The sequence below is a fragment of the Trematomus bernacchii genome, unplaced genomic scaffold (assembly GCF_902827165.1).
Source record: "Trematomus bernacchii unplaced genomic scaffold, fTreBer1.1, whole genome shotgun sequence".
Lineage (NCBI taxonomy): Eukaryota > Metazoa > Chordata > Actinopteri > Perciformes > Nototheniidae > Trematomus > Trematomus bernacchii.
Window position 1 is genome coordinate 5,119,522 of NW_022987564.1, and position 20,260 is coordinate 5,139,781.

Genomic DNA, 20,260 nt, shown 5'->3' on the forward strand with positions numbered 1-20,260 from the left:
TTTTCTCTGTCTCAACCTCAAATCTGCTTGAATTATTCTCTCATTCTTTTTGGCTTTTCCTTCTCTCTGTGTCCTTTCCCTCCTCCTTCTTACATTACCCTGTCAGATGGTTGTGGCAGGGACTAGCAGCCGAACGGTGGGGGTCCTGTGGTTAAGGGAGAAAGGAGGGGGGGGGGGTGGCTGTCCATGTCTGTGGCTGACAGGAGCGGGGCTGCCTTTACACTGTCCAAACGGGCCGAGCCGTCACTCCTGATTAGCCCTCGTGCTGCACAGAGCCAGGGAGTCGGGGGTCTCTGGAAGCCATTACTCAGCCAGTGAGTGAGTACCCTGTCCCCTCCTCTCACCCTTCCAACCTTTCCTCCCCCCGCCCCCCTGGCTGGACTTAATCACTCACAGCTGAGGAGAGCTAGAGGAGGAAGAGGGAGAAGAGGCAGAGGTACCAGGAGAGCCAAGAGGTGGAGTCCTGGCTCAATCAGCAACAAGTTCGATTGATTTATTTTTGAGTACACGTCTTTTCATTCCCAATAGTGAGAGAACACACGCACACGCACACGCACACGCACACACACACACACACACACACACACACACACACACACACACACACACACACACACACACACACACACACACACACACTGTCACATACTCACAACAGGCCCATTGGCCCCCCGACGGTGAGCTGCCATGTTACTTTGAGAGGAAAGTCTGCCTCACAGGAACAGGAAATGAAGGAGTAGACACATACACAGGCTGCCTTGTGTCACCATGGGTACCAGCAGACACACACACACACACACACACACACACACACACACACACACACACACACACACACACACACACACACACACACACACACACACACACACACACACACACACACACACACACACACACACACACACGATCACCGTGGCCTGTGTCCACCCTCAGCTGGAGCTTGTTAAAATCGAGACTGCTGGGCCAGCTTGTCTTTGTCAGACTTCTGATGTCACATATAAGACGATGGCTGGGACATTTTTATATATGTGTGTGTGTGTGTGTGTGTGTGTGTGTGTGTGTGTGTGTGTGTGTGTGTGTGGGTGTGTGTGTGTGTGTGTGTGCGAACTGGCAATGGGGCCAAAGGATGCTGAGCGATGGTGACACGACAACCCCAGGCCTCCGTGTTTTCCCACAATCCCTCTTTTCCGTTAGCAGCTATCCATGATGGCTGCTGGGTGGGCACGAGTCAGAGAGAGAAACTTTAGCCGTCATCAAACGCACACTAATCAGCCACACAGGCACAAACAAGTTCACAGCTAATGTGGATCAACACCGAGATCAAATGGCCAATAGCTGTCTTGCAAGCCAAAATCATGGAAGGAAGTATATTTTAGGCCAAGTTTCTTGTTTCATAAACAGTTATAGTGCTTCTGTAGTTTTGGTGTGGTGAAAGAAGTCCTCCTAAGATAAATGGTTTCCCAATATATATGTTCACATTCAAGTGTCAAATTTCTCTAGCAGATGTAGTAATCATGACTTTTCTCTGTCCAAGGAAAAGGGGGAGTGTCCAGAGAAGGGGGATGTCAGTGTCAATGGATGGGACTACAAAACATCACATACTGTAATATGCTGTTTCTGCCATTATCCCTACCGACGGATGGATGTTCATTTAGCCTATAAATGCAGTGGTTCCCTAACCTTAACCAAGTGGTTGTTGGACAACAAAGGGCCACTAACCTTAACGGCAGTAAGACTGTAAAACAATATTTAGACTCATGCAGAACACAATCCCCCTCAATCATCATCTATGACCCAGAAGGGTCTGTGTGTGTCTGCTAAGGCCCTGCAACCCTCTGCATTTTCGGATTTTGCCGTGTTTTGGGGACAAAAAAAAGTGCAACCAGGTGCCAGGCCTCATGTAGGCATCAAAGAAAAAGCCATAAGAATGGCACAGTGAATTTAGGATTGTTTTGCAAACTTTAAAAAAGACTTGGTCTGCATTCAAATTTGAATATTTGTAATCCAAGCAATGCTGTTGCAACAGTTGCGCCTCAATAGGTTTGACCATAGTGATGTTTTTTTTCCAACAGTCATTTGGTACGGTTTTGGAAGACACAGAGGAAATCATCGTAAAATGTTGAGGAATTCTTGGGTATAAGGCCTCACGCATGCTCTTCAATTCAGGTACACACCACTGGAACAAGGAGGAAAGGGTGGGGGGGTTTGTAGCTAACTGAAAGAAAGACCTGTGTGATGATGGATCACGTTTCCCGCTCGCCTCTGCCTCTCATCTTCTGTCTTCTTCTGTCCCCGTCCTTTCATCTTTAAAGTGCTGCGCCCAGGTGCAGAGACGAGATGCGTTTAACTGTGTGTGTGAGCGAGTGAGACACCCACAGCCAGGCAGAGAGGTGAAGGAAAACATCCCTCACCTGTCGGCGGAGGAACACGGTTCAGCTGACAGCTTATAAAGTGTGACCGCAGATCAGTTTGTTGCTCTTTGGGGTAATGGTTCAGCAGTCAAAGAACTGCGAGCCATAAACCTCAGAACGGCAGGCAGCAGGGGAACCAGAAAGATTGAAAGTGGAGGGGGCCAGACGAAGGAGTTATAGAAGAGCAGACAATAGAAGATTTTTATCTTTCAATGCCAATTACTGAAAAACCATTGTTGCATTACACAGTTTTATGTGTTACACTTCATTATCTTTAGTATCTAGCCACATCGAAATCCATTAAGATTTAAAATACATCTGCAATAACCCTCGAGAAATCTCTATAAAAACACACATTATCCTTTTAAGTGAATATGACTGGGTCTTTTTTACAGTTAAAGCGGCAATAGACAACCTCAACATGCTGTTGGCATCTCAAATAGTATTATTTTGGCACCACTGTCACAAAAACAATGGGAGCACTTTCTGTTTATTCAGAGCCGACTAGCAACAAATATAGACGTAAAAAGACTTATTCTGAATATCTCGGAGAAGCAAGAAATGTATTCAAATATATTTTATTATAATTTGTTACCAATCAGCAAACGAGTGTATGCCGTCATCTGGTGACTTTTGGAGCTAGCTAGCTAATTTAATTGGAAAAGAGTTTCCAGCACGGCAAACAAGACATCGAATTTTGCTTTCCGAGGTGACTTTGCTTGTCCTGCTATCCGCCCTTCACACTAACGGGGATAGTAACTAAATAGATCATTGATCGCTGATCATCTATCAGAATAACAGCGGTATCCTCTTCCTGTTTCGGTTGAACAATTGTTGACTGACTTGTTTTGTGCTAGAAATCGTGCCTTCATTTTCCAGAGACATTGTCCATTGTGAACGTGAGGCTCATAGTGAAACTATCGTGAAATCAACACTTCTTAATTATACGTGTAAACTAAACTTTGCCACTCTAAACCTCTAAAATAGAAGTTTGTTATATGAGCTGCTTCCTCAGCTACCCTTCACAATGCAGGAAATCAACTTAAAGGTTATATATTGTTACACATTGAAGATAATAAAACTTCCCTCCTCTCGTCTCTCTCGGGGTTTCCGGGCAGACAGGGTCCCAGGCTGGCATGTGACTCGCCGGCCAATTAGTGCAGAATTTGAGCATTGTAACGAGCCTGGTGGGAATAAGGGGAGTTTGATTACAACACCTAAACCTTCCTGTCGCCCCCGGCAAGCACCCCAAATGTCTCACTGACAGCCAAGTCACAGCTGGGGACAGCGGCATAAAATACTACAGGCCTCTGTTCAGTGCAATTTGTGAATGAGCAGGCCATGATGTGAAAACGGGGGGTACAGTTTTTCAAAAATGTTCAAGTATTGCTTGCATTTATCACAGTACTAGGGCGAAGAACGTATCTTTCAGAACAAGAGGCGTATTCAGAGGGCTGCAGACACAGAGAGAAATATACAAAACATAAGTGCCTGGTTTTTCCTACTTGCCTGTTCGTGCTCAGGGCTTCATTCGGAATGCATGGCGTAAAAAACATAATAAACGTTGGGATTGAATCATTCAACAGTACTGATTTGCTTGGCCAAACACAAGCTTGGAGTTTATTTGTCTCTGTTGTAGTGAATCAGAGGCTACGAAAGGACTAGATTTAGTCATCCGTGTTTCAAAAAAAGAGTTCAAAGAAAACATATGGCTCCCATAATTTGGGGATCTTTATAAACAACATTGTAAAAATGGAGTGGATTGGCACTTTACATCTTTGTGGTTTTTGATTTTCAAGGGACATTATTCATGGTTCTGGATTTGATTAAGTGGGGATCAAACCACAGAAATAAGAAGGAAAATAATAAAGTAGCCCCGTCTTATATTTGCACATATATGTGTAAAAAAAAAAAGTCTATATGGCCTGCGCTCCCAAGATATTATTCAGATTCCTAAAGTGAAAACAGAACTAGGGAAAAACGCTTTTAAATATGCTGCCCCTTCTGCCTGGAATAATGTACAGAAGGAGATCACTATGGGGGACTTCAGGTCCATCTTAAAGGCCAGAGGACAAGAAACCATAGGTCGATGTGATTGCTCTTATATACCGTAATTGAAGTCGTTTTAGAATTGTGCCAGTATTTTATGTTTTATAACAGTTTCTTATATTTGCATATCGACTGGTTAATGTGCCATTTCATTTGTGTTTTATGACAGCTGTATTCGTCTGCCTGTAATGTTTTGTGTTCATTTGTGATAGCATTGTTTATGCTGCCCTCTTGTTCAGGTCGCTTTAGAAAAATATATTTTAAACCCAATGACTTTTACCTGGTTAAATAAAGGATATATATATAGATGTAGTTCTGGATTCAAAGTAGGGCGCCCCAGCTTCTAAAAGTTGATCCGCAAGTAGCTCACACACAGCCACGTGGATTTGTCCCCTGGAAGTGATCCAAACTCTTTCAAATTCCCGAATAAGATCCATCGGATCATCTGGGAATGCTATGCCCTCGAAACGACTCGACTCGACCACCTCGAATGTCATCGTGTTCCACCCTAACCCTGATGCGATACTGGCGCCAAAGGATTCTGTTGATGCCAATATTATCCTCAATGTCAGCTCGGATCCGCTGTCAGCTTTCTCCTAATGCACAGTGACAGGAGCCCCGCTGCGAGGACCCCACTCTGTCTTCTGATCGGGCAGCCAGATGGACAGCTCAGCAGCAGGAGGGGACCTGATATCCGTGTCAGCAATCAGATCTCACCCTCCGAGAGCTCGTCTGTGTGTGTGTGTGTGTGTGTGTGTGTGTGTGTGTGTGTGTGTGTGTGTGTGTGTGTGTGTGTGTGTGTGTGTGTGTGTGTGTGTGTGTGTGTGTGTGTGTGTGTGTGGGAGGGAGAGAGAGAGAGTGCACAGTGCCAAGTGATTGTTGGGAGCATATGTGCTGACGGCGGCCAGAGTGTGTGTTGAAATGAAGATTAATGAATCAGAGACCTGAGTGCGTGTGTGTGGACGAGACGGGAGGGTCAGTGGACGCATGTCAAAGAGTGCACAAACTTGAGCCTGTGTTTACCTACAGTATGCGTGTGTGTGCTGATTTTTAAGGTGTGTGTGTGTGCGTGTGTGCCTAAGGTCATGCTGTATTTTCTAAGTTTTCAACACTCCTTGTCCCACAGCTGTGATGTGCAGAGTGACATGGGAGAGACTCACAAAGCTTCACTATAACCACACGATTCAACAAGTCTACTTTTCTTCTGTGTGTGTGTTTGTGTGTTGAATATTTGGTTGTGAACATTTGTAACAATTTTAAAACTCACTAACTGACAAGTGAAAAGTTGTTGCTGCATGACATCAATCAACAAGCAGACAGAAACAAATATGTTTCTCTGTCTTCAGATTAAAAATGATAACATTGATGCACACTTTGCGAGGAATGAATCAGCCCCTGCATCAAAAGAGAATTACAGCTATGCTTGTTTTATAACGTTGGCAGATGTCATACTAAACAAACGCTTAATCAGAATTACGCCACGTGAAACCCTGAAACAAAGTAAAGTCACTGCTGTATAAAAAAAAAAGGCATTACCCGTGTGTGTAGAAAAATGTTATCTTTATAGGTACAGTTTGTATTGTTTTTGTATGGCAAAATAACAAATTAGCAAATCGTTTTTTTTTGGATATGATGAACATTTTCATCACCATTCTCCTTTAGGTTCAATGATGGCTGCTGCTGAATTCATGGACTATTGCTAATGCTACGGCGCTATACTGTTGCCTCTTCATCCACTACAAAAGTACTGCATTGGGATGGCTTTTTTTCACAAAAAAAAGAGCTTTCCCAAGATATGCAGGCTCAATCATGAATACTAAAAGACAAGAAAGTCATAAGAAACTCATGACTTTATGCAGATGACAATTGCTGAAGATGCTTATTTAGTTAGTAAAGTATTAATCAGGCTGATGATGTACAGTGCCAATATCAAACATTGACATTTTGAATCACACGACATTTGATGAACTGCTCGCTTAGATTTTGATTAAAGGAATGTTTCGATACTTTGGACGACTGTAGCTAGGAGGCAGTGCGGTCGTCTTTCAATCTGAAGGTTGTAGGTTCGATCCCAGCCCCTGTGAGTTCCTAGAGCAAGGTGCACTGCTCTGTATGAATGGGTGAATGGCTCGTAACATGTAAAGCGCTTTGAGGGGTCGTAAAGACTGGATAAAGCTTTATATAAGTACAGTCCATTTACCATTTGGGAAATAAGCTTATTACTGTAGCTTTTTTGAAGACAGTAAGATGAGAAGATTGATACCACTCTCTTTCCCATCAATCTGCAGCAAGCAGCCGGTGAACACATTACATGTTGTTTGTTTTATCTGTACAAAACAGATGTAAAAATGACAATTTCACCGTGATGTTGCCAGGTTGCTTGGCAACATCACGGTGATGAGGAAGTCACTGATCTGGTTTTCGATTTTGTTACTTTTGGACCGATCCTACCCAGCTTTTTCCCAGACCAACATAAGAGTGATATTAAATTCTCATCTAATTCTTGGCAAGAAAGAATGTAAGTCTATCCCAAAATGTCCAAATGTTCCGTTAAAGGCAAACACAGCTGCTAGTTCATTGCATGTCCAATTTTGCAGTTTTCCTTGATATAAAACTATTGCCCTATGCAGTTATATGTTTTTGAACGCAACACATAAAGTCGTTTTCATTCTTTGTGTTGCTTCCACTCAACATTAAACTCCTCAGCAATAACCCGCCAAGTGTGAATCACTTCAGATGAACGGTTGTTCAGACAGACAGAGAATTAGATAGATTACATTTAACGATCATAAGTTTTGACAGTTACAAGCCCAAAATAAAGTACTGCTTGATGCCTGTGTTATGTGCTGGATACACAACAAATATCCCCTGCTACTGATTAATATCACTGCCTCTACAAGACAGTTTGTCTTAAGTGACAAAAGACAATAAACCACGACAAGAGCAAAACCTAATGGGCAACACCGGAGACATAAATAGCAAGACGTCAACACTCACAGCAAGACACTAACAAAAGCCTTATGAGGGTTGGAAGCACGCAACGTAATTATGAAGTAGAGATGTATTAGTCAAACTTCCCCACCCCTCCTTTCCATCCCCTGTGTGTGTGTGTGAGTGTTTGTGTGTGTGTGTGTGTGTGTGTTTGATGGGAAGTGTGTGTCTCTGAGAGCTCTTCGTTTGCCTTTCAGCCGCAGCATTGATAGATGTGACGGGGCGAGGCAGGGAGTGAGGGGATCTACCCTTTTCAGCATCAGACGCCTCTATTGAGAAGAAGCAGGGGAATGCCAGTCCCCCCCCCCCCCATCCCTCCCCCCCCCCCCCCCCCCCCCTTCAACATCCCACCCCTCCTTTCTGCCCCATCCAGTCATGCGGAAACAATCGGAAGCCCGACAGAGAGCCGGGACTAGTTTAGATGCTGGTTCTCACTAACTGCGGAAGCTGTCAACACTTCAAGTTTAGCCGTAAACTGATCAAAACATAATTCAGCAGATTTGGTTTTCATCACTCACTGGCTAAACATGATGTCTTCTTTCTATTGTTACCTAAAAGATCCTCTATCTGTTGCTTCTGTCTTCCTTTTTTGTCACTTTGCGTCTCTATTCATCGGTCTGCCCTTCCATCGATCTGTCAATCCGTCCATTTATCCGACAGCATCTGTCATTTCTCTTGTCACATAAATCATCCGTCCATTAGGCCATCAATCTTTCAAGCCACGCACTCGTCTACTTTTCGGTGCGTCCCTTATTCATTCATCTGTCCATCCTGTCTATTGTGCGCCGTGACGTTGTTGTGGCGGCCGCTGTGATCTCGATTTCTTTCTGCCCCGAGTTATGGTGACAGATTTGAAGTAGGAAAAGGCTCGGCCGGCACGTGCTTTTACACAGACAAGGCCAAACACACCTGTGCACCTCAAAACACGCAAACACACACAGGAACACGCCACTTCCCATGACCTGATGTACCTGTTGTTTTCACCTTACATGCCAGGTGAGCTCTTGAATGAGATGTCAACCAAACACCACACACACACACACACACACACACACACACACACACACACACACACACACACACACACACACACACACACACACACACACACACACACACACACACACACACACACACACACACACACACACACACACACACACACACACACACACACACACACACACAGTGGAGAGTTTCTGTGGAACGTAAACAGGTTGTGTAACTTCTGTGAAATGGATCCAGAGCCGAGTGAACTAAATGAATAGGGAGGACGAATCTGCCGTGTGTGTGAGAGAGTTGTGTGTGTGTGTGTGTGTGTGTGAGTGTGTGAGTGTGTGAGTGAATACATGCATTTGACAGGGGGTTAGAAGCCAGGGGCCCTCACTCAGTCCTTCTCTTTAGCGAGAGAGTGAAATACAGGCTTTGTCGTCAAGGTGACAGGCCTTGACAGCACACTACAACTAAAACATCAACAGCCATTTGCCAAGGAAATACACATAAACACACGCAGATCTCCCTCTCTCTCTTTCTTGCAACTCTCTCCAGTCTTTTACTCAAAAGCGATTTTCCTTCTGTCTCTGTATATTTTCCTTCGACTGCAAGTTCATACTTGGCAGCAGCTCTCTGCACACAGATCGCCTTCCCTCGTGCTCAGGCAAGTTTGCACCACTCAGAGCATTTGAGGTGTATTTAGATTTGCCTGAGCACAGAAGTGGGGCGCTGAAACCTGGGCAATTCGTCCAGGTGAGGGCGGGGTGTTGAGAGATGAGAGAGGTAAGTGAGAAATCATATGTCAGAGAGAGGTGAGGAAATGAAAGGAAATGTGGAGGGGAAAGAAGTATGGGCAGTGACTGAAGGTAATTTATTATTATAATGTTTCGCCTTTCAGTCATTTGTATGTTCCCGTCCTATCATCTGCTCTGCTATCAGTCAGTCACTCTCCTCCTATCGGCGCTCTTTATCTCTCGTTCCTTTAGTTTGTCTGTTTGTTTGACAGCAGGGAGGTCTGCCATCACGCGGTACCTGTCAAAGCCTGTCACAAACCTCTTGGTGCACACACACACTCATACATGCAAAGGCCATGACAGACAGAGAAAAGAGAGTTCAAGGATAAGACATTTTAGAATGAATGTTAAACATTTACATTTGATAAACTGCTCGCAAAACAACTGTTGATTTCAGTCAGTCCATAGAGCGTTGGTTTTAGATATATTCTGCAAACTCAAGCCTTTTATCCTGCAGATTTAATATGTACGACCAACTTTCATCATAATGGACACACACAGTGACTTGCTGGATTTAACTGTCCCGACCGGCCTCCAAAAGAGGAGTTTATTGTAGAGTTGTTAGAAGGTTTCTACTGGTTACGTTGGAAAGGATCTCCTCTAAAACTTCCATGTTAACCGCTCTTCACTTTCACAAGCAGAAATGAAATTCCAGACTCACTGGCAATAAGATCATACAATGTAAATCACCTGCACTTGATTTGAAACACAGATATTGCCTCTTCAGATGGGACAGGATTTTTTTCAACACACCCTAATAGCTAAATGCCAGAATAGGTTGTTAGGCAATGAGTCCCAAAGCAGCATATATGAACTTTGAAGAGTCCCAGCAACACACGCATGTTGTGGAACAGCTGCATATATGGTTATCGTTATGAATTTAAAACTTCTAATTAGGTCAGCACCAAATAAACAAGGCACATATTAATGAGGGGGTTATTCTGAGTGATGTCATTGTGATAAACATGTGCAGTACACACATTGATTGCATTTAGCTGTATGAATTAACTTGAAACCAGGTCTGTGAGTTGACAGCTGTAACCTTTTTTCACCAGGAAGTTCTTTAACCAAGATGTCCTTTAGTTATTTGAAATCTCTAAAAAAGTTCAATTACAACTCCTATCTTTCATCTGACACCTGTTGTCACTTTTACTTCAAGATCTATTAGTGAACACTTATTCTACTGCTGCCTTCTTCGCCTGCTTTTCTGGGTGTACCAGGAAAATATTTAATAAGTGAAATAACTCGACTGAGCTTTCCACCCAAGATAATATGACACAATCCTCCTTCTATATTGTATTGCGAAACCTCTATTGCATCCGGAGATCAACGAACATCAGTGCTGACTGATAGAAGTTCTTTCTTTATATGTATATTATATTTCTAGGTATCGAAGCTTGTTTGCTAATGCAAATGTATTTGTTAGCAATAACAATTCCTGTTTTCCAACTTCTAACAACCGCCGCCTCAGCCTCGGGGTGAGCTGTGTCTGCCTTTTAGGAACCGGCTGACTGAGAAACTCCTTCATTTATCTGAGGCCTCTGACAACTGTCTGTCAGCAGTTGAAGGGGATTTCCACACTCTCTGTGTCTGGGTGTGTTGCAGAACAAAACCGGTCATTAATACAGGGCATAAATCCTGGTGACTGGCCTGACGTTGAGCATCTTCGAGCAAATGTAGGTGTTTCCCTTTAAACTGCACAAGTAAAATGAAGCCAGAGGGGCTGCTCAGTTGCAGGCTGTCACACTTTAAGTAGTATAACCCTCACTGAAAATCAATTTTAAACCCAAGCCTCAAACATTTGCTAATCTGTCTGCGCAATCCACAGAGTGTAAACAGTCAGTGACGGTGACATTGGTGAGGACACACAAAAGAGACGATACACAAAAGCGTTAAGCTGTAGATGTTGACGTAGAAGAATCTGCAAAGAGCAAATGCTGACATGTTGTCATCGCGTCCGATACCGTTTAACAATAGCTGTTGACGGCAGGCAACTGTTGATGTTAGTGTACATGTTTAACTAGAGCGTGATTGGTGTGTCTGTTGACTTTTATTGGAAAGCACATAAAAATACACATTAAAATGACAAGATTCTGTAACACCCTTTTTGTAATTGTTTTCTTAACCACTTGTGGTCAGAGCAACAAGCTGTAAACACAACATTGACATGTTATCACCTAACAAAGTAAATATGTCGTGTTGGCAGAGAGTAGCATAGTTACACATCGAGCAGACACAACATTACGATTCACTGGGACTTCACTTCAGGCCTCAAAATCACTCTGATTTTTGCTCTGTTTTGGTCTCCACCATCACTCACGTTGTCTTTTGTTTGATTCTGGTTGCTGATGTAGCATACAGTGGGGTTAACAGAGAATTGCTCCTCAAATAGATGCTTGTCGCTGCTGGAAATGGCAAAGATAAAACAGTAAGGCTGGCACAAAACACTTAATGTTAAGTTAAGGGATGTACCACCAAAACGAGAAGCTAAAAGACACTAAAAAGCTCCATAAAGCTAAGGACTGCTTCAGCATCAGGTTTATCACTATAAGGGGCACATGTTCACCTTGTGTTATCCTTTGCTAATATAATTATATTGAATAAGATTATCAATATTTTAACATAACAATAATGTTAAAATGGCAATGGGACACCGGTGTGTAAGGAACATGGCTCTAAATGAATGATTGTGTCTGCAGGATGTGTAAATAAGCATCTTTTTACTAACAAATTCATCATATCAGTTTAGAAATGTTGAGTAATCTCATTATGCTGGCCCGGTGTCTCGTGAAAGCAGTAATTGCAGGTTTAAGAAAAACCTTTTTGCCACTGTCACAGAAATAAAACCTGCTAAGAATGAAACAGTTATCCAATAATAGTGATCACTGAATGATGAACGACACACAAACTTTAGAGTTATGTCAGCACTGGCATGTCCAGCCTGCTTTGGACTTAAATACAAGCTTAAAGCTCAGTATCTGCGTTCATGATCATGAAAACTCAAAGAGGGTCTTTGAGTAATAAGTGTGCGAGATATGATATGTAAAAGGGAAATTCCCTAGTTTGATGCTAGGTGATTGATGGTACATGTGTTCATGGGTTGCATGATTGCATGTTTGTAATGTGCACATGTGGCATGTACTCTCCCTCTATATATATATACACGTATCTTCGTGTGTGTGTGTGTCTGTGTGGGTTTGCCTCCGTGTGGGTTCAATGCCCCAGTTGCAAATCCCAAATTTAGATTCTCGAGATGCTCTCTCTTTCTGGCTGCTTCACTGTCATGCTATGGTGTGACATGCCTTCGTGGCATGAATATTCCCCATTCCAAAGTATAGACTAGCTGGAAACAGATCTGTATCTCCAATCATCTACCACACTTTTGAGCTTTTAAAAGATTACATTTTTTTACAGTTAGTCACAAGTTAGAACTAGAGTCATAGGCTTTTGCTCTCAGTGTCTTTCCTTCATTTTTCCACTGCGTGATGAATGGCCGCTGTTATGTAGCACATTGGGTGCATCTGTGCTTTGCGTGCTGTATGTATACATGTTTGCATGCACCACTCTCCCTTTCACCGTCATGCCCCCCGCTAGTGTAACAGTTGCTCTCCTCTCACCATTGTTGCTAAAAAAAATACACCACACATGTTCTCATTCCCAGTGTAGGAATCTTACACAGCCGCACATTCAGTCGCCTATTGTGTCAAAACATATTCAGATCATCTTTATTTATAGTTTCATAGCCTGATTCAAATATTATGCTGATTTCAGTCTAGCATCCTGCTGCATGATTGGACCTGTGGGGGTCCTGGAGGTACAGGGGGTCCCCTCTCCCACTCACTCTCACCAGGAGCAGATGGCCCTGGTTGGGCTGGGCAGCGTGAATGAGCCCCTATTGTCCCTGGATGTAGCGTAGCCTCCTAGCCCAGATGGCATTTATACCTTTTGTGTCTCTGCTGACTTTCTGCATAGTGAGACAGTGAATGTGTCTGCTCCAGTGGGTGGTAGCCCTCTGCTCGCTTTCATTAGCTTCTCGCTCTCTGTCTCTTTGTCCCCCACTCTCTTGTTTTCTCAATGTGTCCATTCAGATCCCTTTAAATTGGGCTTTATAGGCATGGACTTTTAGAAGGACTCTAAACATAAAACTGTATTTTGACAGATGAGCTCAATTTATACTAATTTGTGGCCTATAATAAAGCATTTTTTAATAATTCTGTCCTCTTTGTTACTTTGTTTTTACATTTCAAAGTGCCTACACCTTACCTTTGGTCAATGCTTTTTTAAGATGTTGGAACCTGGTTGCAAGGATTATATTCAAATTCAATATTTGTTTTTTTAATAAAAAATTAAGTATAGATTTGTTTTATTTGTTGCCATATCCAGTGAAAAAAATAAAACATTTCAACTGTAAAATGTCCCTTATAAAATATCTTAAATTATAAAATATATTGCGTATTAATATTAAAATACAAAATGTGTCATATAATTATCATATTTTTTATATTTGAAGATATCAATATTAGTATCAACCTAAAACTAACTAAACTAAAGATGAAAACGTTTGACAAAACAATCTTCACTCATATTACACCTCCTGTTTGTCTGGAGCTTTCAACCGTATAACCACAGTGTATTCAATTGTCCTGGAGATTGATCTGTTGACATGTGAGCTCAGTGGCAGTTATGATTTCAACCGTAGCACTTTAAGTGTTTTTTAACAAAAAGTGCTACTGATTAAGAACATGTGAGGCAGTTGAAAGCTCAAGAAAAAGCTATTAAGTGCACCTTGAGTAGAGTGTGTCCAATCAGCAGTAATGGAGAGGAACATAAAACTTGGGCAAACCTAGAAAGGTGGTTTTATCCTCATTATGATGACTTCATTATTCCACTGGTAATAATGGTCTTCTCTTCACTGTCTCCAAACCTAAAACATGTCGTCATGTTATTTATGAGAAGAAACTAATAGCATCCCCCATCTGTGCGTGAGTATGTGCACTTCAGTTTGTGCAAACATGTTGTTTTGTTTAAGGGATTTTTTGGAATTTGTTACTTGGGGTAGTAGTGGTTGCAGTCTAAAACTGAGCTTTTTCCCATGCTCAGGCTAAATATCTTAAACCACACGTTCACACACACACACACACACACACACACACACACACACACACACACACACACACACACACACACACACACACACACACACACACACACACACACACACACACACACACACACACACACACACACACACACACACACACACACACACACACACACACACACACACACACACACACACATTCTTGCTGGTTTGGCTGTCTGTTTTAAATAGAAGATCATTTTTGTGATGAGCTGATTATGTGGATATCTGACAGCAAAGAGAGACATAGATGCCACACATATTGTGTGACATGCATGTGTGTGTGTGTGTGTGTGTGTGTGTGTGTGTGTGTGTGTGTGTGCGTGTGTGCGTGTGTGTGCGTGTGTGTGTGCCCCCTCCTGTGTCATCCTCACTGAACCGCAAAAAGTCACATCAGTGCACCACCTCGTTGCTCGCTCATTTCCATGTAACAGCTAATTTACTGCTCAGATCAAGTCAGATGTCTAATGAATCCACACAACTTTGCTAACACCAAACTCGGATGACCCCTTTCCCCCTTTCTCACACACACACACACACACACACACACACACACACACACACACACACACACACACACACACACACACACACACACACACACACACACACACACACACACACACACACACACACACACACACACTCACAAATAACAGCTAGCGTGCGGCAGCCCCGTCACAGGAGGCATCATGTGCTCCTTCCTGTCCTCTGGGGCCTCCCCAGCACAGAGCCAGGCTTCAGAGCGGTGGCTAAATCCCCCTCAGAGACAGTCAGCCTGGCTGCCTGCCTTCAGCAGACTGTATTTACAGAAACAGAAACCTCTGGAAGAAAAGGATCCGATTAACCGCGAGGAATATATACAACGCATCAATCAGCAGGGAGCCAGGGAGGGAGAGAGACAACCAGAGACAGAAAGAGAGAGGAAGAAAGTGGAGACCGGTTCGATGCTGGGGTTTTATTGGTGCTCTTAAACCTTCACACACCCCACTGCATGCATTTAAGCACACACACACGGACACACTCAGGGGGGGTTTCTGGCAGAGGATGTGGGTCCAGAGAGCAGTCTGGTGTTTCAGTTTCAATCTTCCCCTCAGCTCAGATCAAGTAAACCAGCCGGCAACTTAAGATGATGTCACTATCCCACAGCTGTCCCCACCAATCAGTGCTAGACTACACTGTGTGTGTGTGTGGTGTGTGTGTGTGTGTCTGTGTGTGGTTTGTGCGTGCGTGCGAAAAGCTCTGCACAGGTCAAATTGGACTCTCCCATATCTCGCGCTCTTTAATTCTGTCTTCTTCCATAACTCTAGGGATCCTACATACTGTGCTGAAAGCTATGGTCCGCATCAAGTTCCCACACACACACACACACACACACACACACACACACACACACACACACACACACACACAGACACAGACACACACACACACACACACACACACACACACACACACACACACACACACACACAAACCCGCACACGCATGTGCTGCCGGGAAACGCATGGGGAGAGAGTGGGAAAGGGAGGGGAAATGAGGGGAGAGTGGGGATGCTTTCACAGGAGAACCATCACAAACCATCAGAGGATAACAGTGTTGTATTCAAATATTACTGACCACACACACACACACACACACACACACACACACACACACACACACACACACACACACACACACACACACACACACACACACACACACACACACACACACACACACACACACACACACACACACACACACACACACACACACTAGTTGTTTTGCAATTGTATTCATTGGAAAAAGATGTCTCATGATTCTGTAGACATAACAAATAATGATAGATGGCTGGATGGAAACTATTGCATATTTACTATAAATAAAGCAAATCAATATGTTTCCTATTGAATCAATGGTAAAAGGAACATCTACAAAGTTTAAAAAATTGGAAATATTGTCAAGTCATTTCTTACAGCTGAGATAAATCGTTTTCTTTCTGATAATGGTGTTGTAACAAGAAATAGTTAATGGTATATTCAATTAACTTTTATATACATATTTTAGGGCCTACGTTTTTAGAAGAGAGTGTAGAATCCTCTGTAATCAACCTGATGAGCTCTTAATGTAGATATTTGTATTAAAGCCTGTGGGCCGGATTTATGATTTGAAAGTATCTAAACCATACCCATTATTGCAGATAAGATTTAATGTATTTTAAATGAAGCTATTTTAATTACCAAAGCTTTTATTTTGTTATGAATGCACAAACAACAAAGCCCCATATATACCTTGTACATATATAAGTACGTTCACTAACGCAGCAGAATAACAGCACACTTAATATAGCATAACTACTGTATGCTCTTAATTTATGAAGGTTAACGCATCAGAGGTTGAAAGCTTCCTGGAAGTGAAACATGAGAGTTGGTACTGTAAGTGAATACTGCTAAGTGCATGCACTTCGATACTTCTGCTGAGGCCTTTTGTTTGAATGGAGGACTTTCAGAGGGCAGTTATTTCGTGATTTAATTAAGGGTTTTGTGTGATATTCCCACAACAATGTGTAAGTCCACATGGTAACACTTGAGTATAGCGTAATGCAAACTAGACACATATTAGGGATAACTTAAAGTCTTACTTAACCTTATTTAGTCAACAAACCAAGGCTCATTATGTCCACATTAGGTGAATTGTGCAAGATGTTTTTCCAATTTCCAAATCATTTCATTTCATTTATTTTTATTTCGTTAATGTATTCAGTCCTGTGTTCATGAATTATTTTGGTACCAAGTGATTTTAATCATGAAGTTAAAAGTGTTGTTTATAGTTTTTTCAGGGTTGTAAAGCACTTTACATTACCTTTTATGTATGAAAAATGCTATGTAAATAAAGTTAAATTTGACAAACTACCATACATTGTATTCTTATAACAACAACATTATGCTACAGTTCCAAATCTTAATCAAAGACCCTTATTTGGCATTAAAATTCTTCATTGCACTAAGGCTCCTTATTTTCGAGCAAGCCCTTTTTTTCGGCCTGCCAAACTCAGTGTTTCCAGGCAAACACAGCACAAAGACACATTGAGAAATGTTCCAAATAGCCATAATTAAGAAAAGAAATACTCATTTTAAATCAAAAGGTCTGGTATTTTTCCTCTCATGTTTTGCCTAAGCCCCCCCCCCCCCGCCCCCTGCCCGCTTTAGCACGCAACACAAAGTGAGCAGTAAATGAATCAAGGCAGCGCATGCTTCCTGTCTCTGACTCTGCGTATGAAAGTCTCGTGTATTCAATTAGCGATAATGTTGAGCAGTCCCATCTCCATCGCTGTGATTAGAGTAAACACAACTCTTTTTGATTCCTTGGATTTTTTGTTTTCACGTCAGTCTGTCTTTCCCAGTGTCCCAAATTACAACTGGCTTGAAAACATAGTCAAACAAATCCGATTTTGTGTGTTAAAACATTCAGTGTTCCCCTCTCCCTCTACGCTTTGCTTTATGTGCTGTGCAGGGTTCAGCTGCACGGTGACGAGAGGTTGGAGGTCGCAGTGTGGGTGTCTGGAATGACCTTTGACCTCCTCTGACCCGCTGAACAGCAGCCGAACTGAACATCCAACTGGGAGCAGAGAGAAGACCCAGAGGTCAGGAGAAACACTGAGGGAAGCATTTTCATCTCCTTTCTTTTCCTACAACTTCATTTTCAGTTTGTTATTTTCCCACTCAATGTAATTAGTATTATGTGTACAAAAAAAAGCCTTTCATTTAGGAATAAGAGAGGAGGAAAAATACTTATTTTCTCGTTGACACCAGTGTCTTTAGGATTTATGGACCCGGGTTTTAAAAGGTTTCCAAGGCCCAAGGATCATGAAACTCACTCAACAGATAAACGACTGCGTAAACATTCAAATACAGAAGGAGAAAGGAAAACAACAACATGACGGGGACTATTTTGCCATCAGGAATTTTTCATTTTATCTACCAGTTTGTTCTCTGCTTTCCGATGTAAATCTATCAAATTCTCTTCCATTATTTTTTACAAATGTCCTTCCCCCCCCCCCCCACATTATACATCTCTATTTCTTTCATCACAGTAGTTAAGCTGTATTTTATTGCTGCGGCTCAATCGCTCATCTCCACTGTCCACTCATTATTTATCTCTCTACACTTGAACGAACCTTAAGCATTTATGATTGGGAAAAAGGAAAATACCATAAAATAAAATAAAAATAAATCAAATTAAATTATAAGATATAATGGCAGATTTTTCCATCAATTCTACACTCTCACCCACACACACTCGCACACACACCCCTATCCGAGGGCCCCTCATCTTTCCCATCCTCCCACTCTCTCATCAAGGGTAATTTGCTCAGTTTCCTGCCTTCCTCTCCTTCTCCGATTGGTGGATTTCTACACGCCTCTGATTGGTCAGTGTTTTCAGCGCCTCCCCTTGTCAATTACCGTGAGAACACCTCCCCTTTTTGGAGACACTCCTCTTTCTCTGAGGACAGCCTCTGACTCTCCACCCCTAATGTTGCTTCTCCTCCTCCTCCTCCTCTACAAACACAGAAGTAAGGGTGTTCAGGCGCCCCCTGGTGGACGACATGTTTTACAATGTGTCCAATGATGCACTAAAATCAACACTAGTTTGATTTCCTCAACAAAAGGCATACAACTGATCTGACATTTGAGTAACAGCTCAACAGAAACAACATATTTTTGGATTTAAAACCGATTAGAGACTCTTATAAACAAATATGTAAATTATAGATTTGATCATCCAAACCTAGAGTGCCATCTAGTGGTCTATGTAAATGTGACAAATATCAGAAAAACTCAAATGTGATTTTACATTAACTACGGATTGATTCTTTGGTATTTAATATTGAACAAAGCTTGCACTGATTTAAAAGGTGAGTGAATCAGAGCCTTGGAAAGATTTCACTCTTTTTGAGAACATGCCAGACTGTTCCATTTAAAGTTCCATTTCTTTATTAAATTAAATAGAAGTATTAGTATTCTTCAAGTCCAAATAGGCTCATCATCAGGTACAGTATATAGTAATACTTTTATACCTCTTGACCTGCAAACATGCCCATGTGCTAATGTAATTAAACATTTTGAAACAAGACTTCAACCGTGAATTAGACTCAAAACCTGAGCACGACAGATACATATGCTTTGCAGATCGATAAACTGACTAAAGGCCCCATTGATTAAAATTAAGAAATATGTGCATTTCTCTGTTGTCTGCATGCAGAGCTTTACAAAAGCAGAGGTGAACAGAGCAGCTGTTCAGGTGCTTCGGGGGACCACAAATCAGCAAGTTAGAAACTGCTGGTGTCAGGTTAAAAAAAAGTTATTTATGTCCTTTTGTGATTCAGGCTTATACTCAAACCACTCAAGGGATTATTAACTTGCAGGAACTCAAAAATCATAAAGATATTCACATTATTTGAAGACACAATACATGTTTTTCTCCAAACAGTGACAACATGTGAAGCCTGTGTTCATTTAGGTTCTTTAAAGGTCTTGCGATATTTTATGTTCGTCAACAAATCCTAAGAAAACACCAAAAACATCAATCCTATTTACAAGAATGGTCTGTGTAGCCAAAGCCTCACACAGTACCTTATAAGAGCTGCATTTGTGTCCTAATAGTATGTGGAAACACTTCAATGAGACACATTATTGCACCAGTTCACATGTTTCACAAGACGTTGTCCACATATATTACATTTTTTGGCCTTTTGCTTTTATTTCTGACCTATTTTACAAGATGTATGCCTTCAGTAGTAACCAATCACTAAGAGAGACAGACTCAAATATTCTTGTCTTTGGTCCTTTTTTTGAGACTTGGTGACAGAAACACAAATATAAAACATTGTCCTT